At 39.3% G+C, this 13137-nt stretch overlaps 1 non-coding gene across 1 annotated transcript; it reads left to right on the top strand.

Annotated features, from left to right (window-relative positions):
- Nucleotides 1–12168: 12168 nt before the first annotated feature.
- On the top strand, nt 12169–12240 carry TRNAS-GGA. Its single transcript has one exon. It is a non-coding gene; the product is annotated as a tRNA-Ser (tRNA).
- The last annotated feature ends 897 nt before the right edge of the window (nt 12241–13137 follow it).

Here is a 13137-nt window from a genome sequence, read left to right as displayed (position 1 = left end):
AGTCCTTAACACACCCTGTGAGGCCTTGTATGAACTGTCCCCAGTCTTGCTCTCAACCCTCGCTTCCTACCACTCCCTCTTCCCTCCAAGCACAGGCCTTGCCATTCCCAGACCTTGTCCAGCATGTTTCCATCTCAGTATTCCCTCTTCTCAGAACATCATTAAGCCAGGCTTATTCCCATGCCTGTCCTGTCTCTGCTCAAATGACTTATCTTCAGAAAAGCTTCTCCTCATTACCTTATAAAAAAATAGTCTCTACCACAGTCTATCTGCCGGTGAGCCATATTTTTCTTCAAATCACTTGAATTATGTGCTTATTTGCTTTTGTCTATCTCTCCTCCTAGAGGGGGGATGCCAGTAGTGAAAGCACTTAATCTTGTTAGCCTCTCTTGCTTAGGACCTAGAACAGTATCTGGTGCTTCACAGGTACGCACTAATATATGCTGAGTGAATTAATGATACACTTTCTGTATGCCATATTGCCTGACCTAGTGACCCATCAGACCATCGTCTCCTCCTGGGTTTCCCAGTACTGAGTTCTCCCACATCAGCCCAAGTCAAGTGTCCTGACAGCACTGCAGATTGCCTCTACCTGCCCCATCCAGCACTGCAGCCTTCAGCCACACGAGGATAACGAGAACTGGAAAAGCGGCCAGCCCTAACTGAAATGTGTTGCTCACCTGTTCAGCGTGTGTAATGGAAGCTACTTTGGAGGAAAGCTACAGAGAGTAATCAAATGACTCAAGAAAGGGCCTTAGGTGTGCGAGGCACTCAGAGCATGCCGTTCCTTGCTCATCTCCCATCAACTACAGAGTCCTGCCATCTTGACGCCATACCACTTCAGTCCACTCCTTAAGTTCTAGCCTCACCTGCACCTAACCAGGCCAAGCTGTGTTCTGTACTATGGCAAGAATAAAACATTTTTATGTAGTCATTTCATAAACATGTTGGAATATTTACTTTATGTGAGAAGTTGTGCTAGGCACTAGAAACTGGAACAAAAGTTTTAAAAACAAATCCATAGAGAAAACAAAGAGAGGAGTGCTGCAGTGTCCTTATTCATGGTGAGGGGTCAAAGATGACCATGTGTACATGTACTGCTTGTCTCTCTCTCCCTCAGGCTCTTTCACTGATTCCCTGGCTTCCTCCTTCAGTCATAGCCCATCATCAGGCATAAACTGCTCATCCCAGACTACACGGTGGCTCTCAATGGTTGTACTTTGAGAAATTTGCTGAGAGCTGAATACACAAGGTAATGAATTACCCTTTTATTGCTTATAAATCAATTTTGCTTATATTGCTTTATATAAAATATAAAGGTCCAAAAAGAAAACAAAAAGATTCCTCATCTACAAACAGACACCTGTAAACAAGTAAGCGCTCAGAACTGACTGGCGTAATGCATGGGAAGCCCTTATATACCCCAAGGACTTAGGAATGCTAGCCATTTCAGTATTGTTGTTAAAAATGCAAAGACGGAACAACAGTACCAAAAGGAAAAAGAGTTCCTCTGCCATCATTGTGTCTTTTTTCTCACATGCTTGACTTTCCTCCAACTTTCAAGCCATTCCATTTTTGTTAGTTATTTTTAGGCATTTAGGACAGGTGCTTTAAATGCTGGCCAAGCTGGACATTTCGTATTGGCACAACAGAGCTATTACCACCAACAATGCAATTGAAATGTCAATACTTTAGTTAAGACTAATGAAGATATTTCTACTGGGGACAATGCTTCTCTCTTTTTTCATGCTGTGCAGATTTTCAGCTCTGTAGTTGAAATCTGACTCCTTCCCACCTAAATCCTGATGTGCCTTCCCAACTAAACCCACATGGGCTGGAATTGCATTTCTCAACCATGTCACAAAAGAAAAAGACACAAGAGTCAGTGAAACCCTGAAATGGTTAATTTAGAATGTTATTCACAAAGTGGATGGCTCTGAAGCTTTAAAAACTTCCCTGGAGATTTCAGACAGGAGTTTCAGCAAATCTGGCATTTCACTTCATCTTGAGAGTGAGCCGAGACCCAGCCTCTTTCTCAGCTCCTAGTCCTGGGGCTTGGCCAGGAACCCATTGAGCTGAAAGAGAGATGAGGGAAAGAATGGCAGAATGTTTCTGAGATTCATGTAGAGGGCCTTCTCGGCTCTCAGAAATGTCATTAGAGTCCCTGAGGAGACTCAGGTGGTGTCTCCACCTAATTATTCTTTTATGATTTTATAATCACAGAGACATTTCTTAACCATGTTGTACAGCAATTTCTTGAAATGTCTTCTCTCCCTGCGCTTACATGAATGAATTTCTTTCACATAGTGCAGGAGATTTTTTTTTTTTTTTAATGTGCTTTGTTTCTTTCCTAAGTCCAATGTGCAGTAAATTATTGGGTAACAGCTTTGCTTGGTAAAGGAAAAAAACAAATAAACTTGAAACTTCTGGCTTTTATGCCAAAAATAGACACCTAACAAATCACAACTGCATTGTATCTCTTGGGATGCTAACACAGATGTAGCAAATGTAACATTAGGAACAAATCAGTATTATAATCACTAAAGCAGCCAATCACATTATTCTTCCAGACTACAAAATAGTCTATATTCTGATGGGAACAAATGCCAACCAAAACTCACTGCATAGCAGCATGAGGCAACCTGCCAGCAGGCACACCACCTGGCTGGTGAAAATGACCCAGGCTTTAAATAATGGGGAAAGCCACTGCCTCCTGAATGTTTCCTTATATCTGAAGCTTGGTTTCCCCCTGCAGATTTCTTTGATTTAATGTCTTAGGTAACCAGTGTTCATTAGCATTCTTGCTATTTTGTGAAGCTTTTTTCTCTTGCTACTTTATTTTCTTTTGTGACCTTGGGGTGGGGTAGAGGGGAGGAGATTTTCCAGAACACCAATCTTTTCATTTACCTTTCTTGGTGGAAAGAGTCCATTTCAGCCTCAGGCCCAAAGGACTGCGGTGATTTTCCAGTGCAGATCAGGAAAGCCCCACTGGATTTCATGTAACAAAAGCTCAATATCTGAAGGCCCACTTTTTGGCAACTCAGTGGCGATTATAATGGAATTTGAGTGTTGGAACCATTTTTAGTGCTTTGACTTTCACTTAAAGTTTAAGCAACTGATATTGATTCAGTAAAACAGGTTTAATATTTGAAAGAGTCAATATTTAGACTCCTTAAAAGAGAGAGATATGATATAAATATGATAAACTAATTAGACATACATAGTGTATTTACAAATATAATAACTTCTTCAGCACATAGAGTTTCACAACATATCAGTGTTGGAAATCATACTGGAGAGAAATTGTACATAATCTAAAGCTACTTTTCAAAATAATTTCATTCATATTGAGATAAGTTATGATGTTTAGGAGAAAAGGTGACCTTTTTAAGGACTAATTTTTGGTAATATGTTGAGGAGTAGAGACAGGAAGATTAACACACAATTGAGAACTTTGCTCTGGCCTCATAAGCCATTTCCTCTCTAACTGAGTAAAAAAGTCAAAGTGAATGGGTTGGGTATTAAAACAAGTATGATAAAACACTACAGAGTATCCATCCTTGTTAATTGCAGCATCCCCTAAGCAGTAGGAGGCTTGAAGCACCAGATAGCTTAACCTTAGGCCTGAGATGAGATGCCACAAAAGGAGATAAGGACAGACAGGCATAGCCGGACAGGGAGACGTGGAAGTCCCTAGACCAAAAGGAAAATAATTAGAATTAACATAAAATAAACTGATCGTGGAGCATGGGTGGTTCAGTGGTATAATTCTCGCCAGTCACCCAGCCACAGCGTCTCCTGTAGGGCCTCCCTAGTGGCTCCAGATGGTAAAGAATCTGCCTGCAATGTGGGGCACCCAGGTTCAATCCCTGGATGGGGAAGATCTCTGGAGAAGGACATGGCAACCCGCAGCAGTATTCCTGCTGGGAGAATTCCATGGACAGAGCAGCCTGGTGGGCTACAGTCCATTGACTTGCAAAGAGTTGGACATGACTGAGTGACTAACACTATCAAACTGATGGTAAGAGAAAATATTGGAAGGCAACCAAGGCCATCTTAAAATGCCTAAATTCTTTTCCTTTCATTCTTGCTTTGATCAATAATCTAATTTTTCAGAGCCTTCTTACAGATTGTGTTTATCGCCTCTTTTACTCATGTGGTAACAAATAATTTATATAGCCAAGAAAATAAAATGTTCTGGTGGCTCAGCCATCAGGTTCCTGAGGAGAGAGAGTGAGCCAGCTTGTCTACCTACACGACCTATTTAGAGCCTAATATACCAATGAGTGATCAACACTCAGTGAGAATCTACACTATGCCAAGAAATTTAAAGCCATGGTTTTTCATCAAACTTTCAAAACTATTATGTGATACAAGTACTGTCATCTCCATTCTGCAAGTTATGTGGAGCTGAAGGAGGTTGGGTAATTTGTTCAAGATCATGCAGCTGGTAAATAAGAAAAAGCCCTTCAAGATGTGTCCTATGGAATGGCCATTTAGAGTGAGATACATTTTACAGTAACACTGCAGAATCCTAAACTGGGAAATTTTCTCAGCTTTCTAATGTTTTCAGAAATCTAGTTGGGTACTCCAGACCAAAAAAGACTCCTATATTCAATAAAGCAGTATTTCTTTTGAGTCAGTAGAAACTAGCATAGTGCTCGTTGCCCTTTTCTAAATTTACTCAATTTCTGCTTTAAAAAAAAAAAAAGTAACAAAAGAGTCCTACAAAAAAATATGAGTTCAAAACCATACCTGCCCTTTCTTTTTTGTTGCTTACAACTTTTCAAAAATGAATCCATTCCTACAGGTACATCTGCAAAACTGACTCTAACATCCAATGAGCACATAAACACTGCTTGAGGAAGGTTCAACTTCACTCTTTATTTGTCCTTTGAGCTCCGTCAAAGTCAATGTACTAAACTTCACTACAGATCCACACACCTGACAATTACCATTGCCATAAGGATTTTTGGGTAACAGACCATAGCACAACCTGAAAACCCGCTGTTCCAAGCAAACTACAAGGCAACAGTTTTTAATTTGTCAGTTTCTAGGGTCTGCCTCCTTTGTGTTCATCATATAAACATCGAATCAAGATTGCATTGTGTTATACTTCACAGTGGACAGCATGCCATTAAAATACAATAAAATACTATTTAGCATGCAAGCAATGTTATAGAAAAATATTTAGTGGCATCCACAAATGTTTACTCTGTATTGATAAAAAGAAAAGAGAGGCCTTGAAAGAACTTTTAAAGCTATGCATATCACTGAAAAGGATCTTGAAGGATGTACACTCAGTTATTACTAGTGTTTGTCTCTGTTCAAGAAGAATCGTTATTGTTCAGTTGCTCAATCATGTCCGACTCTTTGTGACCCCATGGACTGTAGCCCATCAGGCTCCTCTGTCCATGGGATTCTCCAGGCAAGAATACTACATGGGTTTCTTTTTCCTTCTCTATTTTTTTTTTAAATTTTAAGATAATGCAAGCCTTTCAAAGTGAGAAATAATAAATCATTTATGAATTTTCTTACCCAGTACTTTGGCCACTTCATGCGAAGAGTTGACTCATTGGAAAAGACTCTGATGCTGGGAGGGATTGGGGGCAGGAGGAGAAGGGGACGACAGAGGATGAGATGGCTGGATGGCATCACTGACTCAATGGATGTGAGTCTGAGTGAACTCTGGAAGATGGTGATGGACAGGGAGGCCTAGCGTACTGCAATTCATGGGGTTGCAAGGAGTCAGACACAACTAAGCGACTAAACTGAACTGAACTGAACATGTATATATGTCCATACATAGATATCTATATATGGACATAATCTACGTATATAAATGTAGATGTATACATATATATATATATATATATATAATATTTTGTCCTCATAACCAGGAGAACTATCCTCTTCTTTGACTATGAGATAGGTAAAATGGGTACTAGTAACTCACTGTACATGCACATAAAAAAGATTGAAGTAATTTGCTACTATCAATAGCTCCCAAGTGGAAGAATCTAGATTGGATGACTTCAATCTTGTGTTATTTTCATAACTTCTTCATATAGTGATGTGATTATAATATTAGGGGAGTCAGTTTTTTTGCGAGTACGTTCATGCCATTTATCGTAACTCTGATGTGTCATAAGGATTCCACCTCTCTCTCAATTCTGACACAGGATAATGGGTGACGTCACTAATCAATCATAGTACTCCACTCTATTGGCACAAGGCACAACTTTAGAATCTTTCTCAACCTACTTCTGTAGACATTCACTTACTGATAGGGGTTGGCATATGAGTAGAATTTTGTCACGGGCACAAAAAGGACCATGAGGGCATGCGTGACAGGGATTTGGCATATCTGTTATATCAAACTGTGCATAACCAACAGTTACATATACATACAGCAGTTCAACTACTGCCTTCAAATTCATTCATCTTGTCATCTAATGTGCATTAGACATTGTGGAAAAAACAGATAGGGATTATGCATAAATTCTACCTTCAAGGGGCCATGATTCTATTAGGAAAGAAGACTAAGATTCAAAAACCTGGTACTGCAAAAGTGAGAATTCTAAGCATCAGATATCAGTACTCTGCTCAAAGAAAGCCAAAGGAATTTGGAGAAGGGCAAGACAGCCTCCAGCTAGAAGGCACACAAAGAAAGCTTTTTGGAGGAGTGAGCATTTGAGTGGGGCTTTGCAGAACAGGTATGACTTGACCAAGGAAGGAGGAGGAGAACCAGGGACTATTCTAGACACAGAAACAACATCAGAAAGGCATGGAAGCAGGAAGATGCAGGGAGGGTGAGGGAAACAGTGAAGAGTTTAGCTTAAACTGTAGATCACTTCATGCATAGAAACAGTGGGAAATAAAGGAGAATAAACTGGAGTCAGAAAGTAGAGGGTACTAGACACCAAGGTAAGGAGATTAGGATTTACTTCATGGGCAATGGGGAGTTAGTGATGGCTCTGAGAAGGTGGGCACCATGATAAAAGCTGTGCAAAGGAACACTTCTGGCATCATCACACACCTGGGTGAAAACATGCCCAGAACGTGAAGGATATCGCAAAAGGAAAACCGCAGCTCCCAAGCTCAGGCTTGAGATCCCAGTGCCTCTCTTAGGTAGCGTGGTAGGATAGCAGAAATAAATAATTCTGACCAGCTTCAGTGCTCGCTTCTCTCTCCTTCAGTCAGAGTCTGTGATGTCCTGAGCAGGAAGGATCTAGCTACCACTTAAGGGAAGATAAAATATGACCAGCTCAGTAATGGAAACCAGGAGCACAAGCACAGCTTGCTTCCTCAGGTGCAGGACAAATCCATCAAGAATTCTCTCTGCTTCACCCAAGCTGGAGCCCAATTCATCTGCCAGCTCAAGGCTTCACCGTCCTTACAGAACAGAAAAAGAGGGAAGAAGAGGAGAAAGAGGAGGAGTCAGGAGGTTGGGGTACGGCTCTACTTCCAAGAGCTTTGGGACAGAGGGCAGGCCCCAGAGAATTAGAAATGAGCATTCACTAAACCCTTTCTGTGGACTAGCACTTCACAGGCACTATCTCATTCAATCTGCAAATGACATCACAGGGAAGATACAATTATCTGTAAATTGCAGATAAACCCAATCTCAGAATCGTGCCACAGAACAGAGCCAGCTGAGAATTTCTCTATGAGCAGAGAGAAATCACTTGCCCAAGAACACAAGTCCAAGTAGCAAAGTTTTATCTCAAGTCTGCTTGACTCTTCAGGCCACATTTGTCCTGTGCCACTCAGCCTGGCAACTGAAAAACCAAACATCTCTGCTTGCTGGGATCCTGGTTATGGCCAGGAGTGGGGCCAGGGGCAGTCACTTCTCTTCACTCACTGACTTTTACTTCTTCCCTTAGCTCTCTTCTCTGTACTGATTTTGGGGTTTTGTCCTCTTTGAACAATATGTTTCTTTCCAAGGAGTTTTCCAGACCAGCATCAAAATGACTTGTCAAGCTCCACTCCTGGGTCAGCTGCTTGACGTACTATAGCCAACGTGTTCTCCCCTGGAAAGTCTTTGAGATACTGACATTTACTTTTCTTGTCTAGATATCTGACACAGATATGACAGCTATGTACACCACTGTATTTCTTTTCTGTGTTTTCCTTTCCACTCCACCAAAACAAGTTTCATTAATCCAATCCTTGGTGTGTGCAGTAAAGCCCTCCAAGGAAGCTCTGGCATACAGGCTTATCATTATTAGTTATTGCTGGCCTCCTCCATCCTGCATATGCTAAGGGATATATCACCATTGCTAAAATATCAATGCTCCATCTCAGGACATGGAAGATGGCAGAGAACAATGGGCAGGGGAACGGTAACGCAAGCTAGGGAAATGAGTAAGTCCGGGAACAGGCCAGCCTCAGACCCAGAAGCCCAGACAGCAGGCGTCAACCATCCTACACAGATAGGGATTGTCTTTTTAATGTTACTGTGGTTAATCCAGTCCTATCTTAGTAGCCTCTAACTTTTGGGATCAAAGTGTTCCCTGCCTGGCAATTCTTATATTTTCTCCAGCTAAGAAAGAAAATTCCCTGTAAGGTCTGCAATGGGGAAATTTTTATGAAAGGCTATTGGATCAGAATAAAAGGACATTTCACTCTTAACCACAGGATGTCTTGTTAGTGGCTTAGGTCCTTAACCACAATGCAATAAAGGCCATAGAGACTTAAGTATTTCTATGCTTCTTCAAAATGAAATGATCCTTATTGATTTCTTTGCTAATTCATTTAAGTAATTCATGCCCTTTGTAAACATTTCATAATCATATACATTACATACATTTTACTCAGCCCATAACTTCAGTTACCCCTAGGATGAATACCCCTAGTGATATGTTATTAATATAAAGTATATTTTTTGAACACAAAGGGATATATACCATAACTAATTACTATAATCTGCTTCCATCTGTTTGACCCTATATCAAGGTCATATCTCCAAGACAATAGTCTTTCAGTTAAAGATAACAGAGTAAGACATTTTAATTCTATTCTTTCCCACCAAGCCTATCAAAAACACTAAAAAAATTAAAATAGAAGGAAAGTATAGCTCAATAGTAATGATAGAAGTAAATACACAAAACTCCAAACTATAAGTTGTGAACCACAGACCACGAACTCAGCCATGTGCTTTGCAATGTGGCCCAAAATGTGAAAAATGTGAAAAGTCATGATGGCCACACATAACCTCCCTAGAAATTAGGCAGGATACAGAATTCCATCGACATGCTGGTGACTTAGGTCTGAAAAGTCAATATAAGAATTCATAGAAACAATGAGAACTAGGGACATAAGCAGACCAAAGAAGTGAGGGCTGTCCTGCACTGTTCCATTCTCCATAGCTGGAAAGCTAAGCAGGTAGAGCTCAAGTAGATTCCCGTCATCTTTTATTGTTAACAACACCTGTCTATATAAATAAGGTGGCTTGATCACCTGGGGACACACTTTGTGCCTACTACCCTAGTGCAATTGTAGATAGAAAGCCTCCTTTCACTATAGAGTGAATGGTAATTTGAACAATGAATTTTGTGGCATTTCTACTTATTGCTAAGAGAGACTGCTAGAGATGAGGAAAGGCAGTATTAGCCACTGGATTACAAACAGAGGATTTTGCAACTTTCAAGGGTTCCCTTTGAGTCACAGTATTGCTAAAATCACTGAAACCCAAAAGGATACATCATTCAGCAGAGGAAACAGTGGTGAAGCCTGAATCAGGGCAGCTGCAGTTTACCCTCCCCATTCATCGCGACATGTTCTTGTTTATAAACAAATACTTGGTTGGCGTGGTTTTGTGTGTGTGTGTGTGTGTTTTTCTATACAACATTATAATTCAACATCTGTATACACTACAAAGTGATCCCCACAAGTCTATTTATCATCCATCACCATACAACTGACCCTCGCTACTCATTTCATCCACTGCCTTCTGGGAACCACTGTCTAGTCTTTGTAAGTTTGGTTTTGGTTTTATTTCGTTTGTTCTTGTTTTATTTTCCTTGTTCTTTGTTTTGTTTTTTAGATTCAACATATAAGTAAAATCATATGGTATTTGTCTTCCCCCATCTGACTTATTTCACTTAGCATAATATCTTCAAGGTGTTATCATAAATAGCAGGATTTCATTCTTTGTATGGCTGAGTGGTATTCCATTGTGTGTGTGTGTGTGTGTGTGTGTGTGTGTGTGCCACATCTTTTTTTATTCACTCACCTGTTGATGGTTATTTTCACAGCTTGACTATTGTAAATAATGATGAAGTGAACATAGGGATGTCCAAGAGAACAAGCTCTAATGAGCAAGAATATTTTCTTGAAATAAAGAGTGCAAATCTATATCAAAAAAAGACACATCATAACTCAGGAAAAATATATGGAGATATGCTGAAAATGCTTCAAACATACAGAAAGAATTCTATGTATATATAGGCCAAAAAGTAGCAGTTTATATACATTTAGTTTCCCATGATAATCAGCTGGAAAACAGGACAATATATATGAAATAATCATTTGCAGACACTGCAAAATAGGCAACGCAGATTGGGATCCCTGAGAGAGGGAAATAAATAAGGTGATCTCTACAATTGTTATGGTTTTCTGCCTGAAGCAATTTTAAGACCAACAGTAGAAAAAGGATAAGCAATTATAGGTCAACGCCCTTGTTAAAATGTACATCAGGGCTTCCCTGGTGGCTCAGTGGTAAAGAATCTGCCTGCTAATGCAGGAGACATGGGTTCAATCCCTGATCTGAGAAAATCCCACATGCTGCGGTGCAACTAAGCCTATGTGCTACAACTATTGAGTCCATGCCCAGAGCCTGGAAGCATGCAACTACTGACCCCACGCACCCTAGAGCCCACGCTCCGCAACAAGAGAAACCACCACAATGAGAAGTTCAAGCACCACGACTAGAGTAGCCCCTACTTGCTGCAACTGAGAAAAGCCGGAGCAGCAATGAAACCCAGCACAGCCAAAAATAAAATAAATAAATAATTTTTTAAAAAATTACAACTAAAAAAATACAAGTCCGATATTCAGGAAGATGAAATGCCTGGAAACCATGGGTGGATCTTCAGAAAGAATTAAGGTACACAATAAAAGGGCTCTAGAAATCTGCAGAAAGGTTACCTTGAGTCTTTGGTAAGTACAAAGTTGTGCATAAATAGAGTGAAACTCCACAAGACAGAGCAGCGATTGACTAAGTTGTGAAGGCAGAACAATTGTCAGACCTCACATAGGATTGAGAGGTATTCTAGCTTCAGTGAGCTGGAACAAGATATCCACAGTGAACATCTGGACAATTTTGTGGACACCCAGAGGAGTCATGATTTAGTAATAGGGCTGATCTATGTCTAGTCTACTGTACACAAATCCTCACAAATCTTAAAATGAGGACTCAGTGACCTCAAACTAATAGAAAAATATATGTCTTGCAAATTTCAAAATTCTTTACAGGAAGACAATACAATTAAGACATTCAACTAGATAACATATTAAAAATGTGCAGCATCCAACCAAAAATTACTAGAATAAAAATCAGAAGAATGGGATCCACAATCCCATTAGCTTAGGAGAAAATTAAGCCAACAGAAACAGACACAGAGATAACAGAAATTATGGAACTCTCAGGCAAGAATGAGTTAAAGTTAAAAGTTGAAACAGTTGTTATATCAATATACTCATATTTATAGAAAAATAACATAATGAGAAGAGAAATCAAACATAAAAAAGCAAATGAACATTTAGAGATACAAGTACAATATCAGAAGTAAAAATTTATTATTAGATTTTACAGTAGATTTGACCCTGCAGAAGAAATTATAGTTTATCTTAAAAACAAGGCAATAGAATATGAAGTAAATGAAACTCTTTTTGGTAGCTAACCTGTTACTACAATATTTTATAACATAAATAAACCTTTTATTTAAATTGTTTAAATTACTGCTGTAGTTTCTATTTCCTGACTGGATCATACAGCAAGGTTGCTGAATACAAAGTAGAGACACAAAAATCAATTGTTTCTAAAACAGATAATGAACAAATGGAAAGTGAAAATTTAAAAACAATATATAATATAAATTTGAAATCATACACTGCTAGAACAATGGAGTATTAGTATGGGAAAAATGAAACTTTGTTGGGGCTTCCCTGGTGGCTCAGAGGTTAAAGTGTCTGCCTGGAATGCAGGAGACCTGGGTTCGATCCCTGGGTTGGGAAGATCCCCTGGAGAAGGGAATGGCAACCCACTCTAGTACTCTTGCCTGGAGAATCCCATGGACGGAGGAGCCTGGTAGGCTAAAGTCCATGGGGTCACAAAGAGTTGGACACGACTGAGCAACTTCACTCACTCACGTACACCAGACATAAAAAGTACTCAAACTGGACCACAGACTTAATCATAAAAGTTAAAATCATAATATTTTCAGGAGAAATCATAGGATGAAACCTTCACAGAAAGATGGAGTAAACAAAGATTTTCTTTTAAAAGAGACAAAAGACAATGAAGAAAAGCTGGTCAATTGAACTTTATCAAAATTAAAGACTTTTTCAACTCTAAAGTCAAGATTTTTAAATGAGAATGACAGCCACAGATGAGAAAATGTATATACATATGATTATACATTTGACAAGGAACTAGTATGCTAAATATATAAAATATCTTCCTTTACCATTCAGTCATATAAATTAAATAAAACAATTTTAAAATCAATAAAATAGTTGAACATACAGTTCATAAAAGAAGGCATATGGATGACCAATGAGTGCGTGAAAAGCTCAGTATCTTTACACACACACACACACATATAAAGATAAAAGATACACAGAGAAATACTAGGACAGAATATGATCATATTTTATGTATGTCAATTCTAAAAATGAACCCCTCAGTAACCACTGCCCAGGAGAAAACTAGCAGATGACCAGCACCCCAAATACCAGAGGCCCCCATTGTGTCTGTAGCAATCACAGACTTCTTATTGCTCATCAACTTTAACTCACTCCCTATGGCAATTTTAACTACTATGATTATTTCCTTGATTTATTTTATGAATTAATGTTCTATGCTAGCAAGTCTAGACAATATCATCTAATTTGGCCTGCTTTTTGAACTTT

Source organism: Oryx dammah, unplaced genomic scaffold (assembly GCF_014754425.2).
Source record: "Oryx dammah isolate SB20612 unplaced genomic scaffold, SCBI_Odam_1.1 HiC_scaffold_9, whole genome shotgun sequence".
NCBI lineage: Eukaryota > Metazoa > Chordata > Mammalia > Artiodactyla > Bovidae > Oryx > Oryx dammah.
The sequence above is the reverse complement of the archived record's forward strand: the minus strand, read 5'-3'. Positions and strand labels throughout refer to the sequence as shown.